This window comes from Temnothorax curvispinosus, unplaced genomic scaffold (genome assembly GCF_003070985.1).
Source record: "Temnothorax curvispinosus isolate PA1 unplaced genomic scaffold, ASM307098v1 QBEX01016535.1, whole genome shotgun sequence".
NCBI classification, from domain to species: Eukaryota; Metazoa; Arthropoda; class Insecta; order Hymenoptera; family Formicidae; genus Temnothorax; species Temnothorax curvispinosus.
The window spans coordinates 1-1,499 of record NW_020226315.1 but is presented as its reverse complement, the minus strand read 5'-3'; the positions used below and the strand labels follow the sequence as shown (position 1 = coordinate 1,499).

Here is a 1,499-nt window from a genome sequence, read left to right as displayed (position 1 = left end):
TACATAGCAAGATACATCTAAAAATTACTATTTTTTAACTTTGCTAAAAAATAACTGGATCTTCCGCATAAAAAGATAGACAAATAAAGTAAAGTTACATCCTCTACCTCAACGAAAGAGCAAAAGTCTTACATTAACGACGTTTGTTTTGCCACGTGTTCGTGGCACAATTTCCTACCGCATGAAAGATGATATATTCATCATAAAAAATCTTTTTTAACTTATACATATCCATACATTCCACACATCACAAAAGGTCTTGTTTTCTATTGCTGAACTGGTTGCACTACGTCAGAGTTTATCTTTGTTACTCCACATTGGAAGAAAAAAGATAAACTCTGAACTAGTGCAGTTCAGCAATAGAAAAAATGTACGCGAGTAATCCGCCACTGGAATTTTATCGATAAATTTTGTTGTATTTCTGTCAATAATATTGTACATTTTGCCATAAATTCATTCTGCTATTAAATTTGTAGCAAACACTTGCCAGAATCTGTTTTCAATACCATATTTTAATCGTGTGTGGTGCATATTAGAGGTTAAGTAAAATAATAAAGATAAACGAAGCGAGAAAGAAGAATGGACATCGTGTGTTCAGATTTATTTATCTATATCTATCGAACATGCTGTTCGCACGTAATTTGCACCTCGCGATTTATGACAGATGCTGCCTTCTTCTTCTTTTATTTATTTATTATGGCACCTGCCCTCGGTGAGGGGCGAGTCGGCGCGAGAGTCCAAAGTCCAAGATGCTTGCCTCCTCACATCTGAACTTTCTGCACTAGTGCGGGAAATGTGCACTGAAACAGTTTTTATCTATCGCTAATCGCTACACCTGTTATTCTATACATTACTGCATTAAGAATAATATATCTCTTGAATTTTTTATTTAAATTATCTTTTTAATAATGTATCTTGTAACTGAATTTCCTTGGATATGAATATAAATTTCTTTTAACTTTATTTAAAAGCTTTACATTCTATAAAATATACGTTCTTTGTATCTTACATAAAATCTTCAGATCTTAATTGTGAATATAGTCCCAAGCTAATAATGGACTCGTTATACAACAACGTGTTTCAAATATGTGAAAATCTACAATCGTTTCAAATATCGTTCGAAATGAATTCTTAAAAATCTTAAATAAACTCGTCGAAAATTTTTGAAAGAAAAATTTAGATGCCCATTACTAACTTAAGTAAAACCGGTATTAGATATTTCTCCCGCAAAATTAATTTAACACGTGTCCAAGAGCTAAAATTTACACCTGTGGGATACTCGTACGTATTCGCAGACCATGCATATCTTTGATTTCTTCCTTGAGAACCTGCAATAACACAGATATTGATTACAAGATAATACATATATTTTACCGATTATATTGATTATAACATGTCTAATTATAGCTTTTCTAGGAAGAAATTGTATCAAGCTTTACCTCGTTAATAATTCGATGCTGTTTTACCGTATTCAGTCCTTTGAACTCTGGAGCAACGAC

At 32.4% G+C, this 1,499-nt stretch overlaps 1 long non-coding RNA gene across 1 annotated transcript; it reads right to left on the bottom strand.

The window, feature by feature from the left end:
* Positions 1-926: 926 nt before the first annotated feature.
* Positions 927-1,499, bottom strand: LOC112466740. Its single transcript, XR_003042179.1, has 2 exons — positions 1,440-1,499; positions 927-1,328 (listed from the first exon to the last, which is right to left on the bottom strand). It is a non-coding gene; the product is annotated as an uncharacterized LOC112466740 (long non-coding RNA).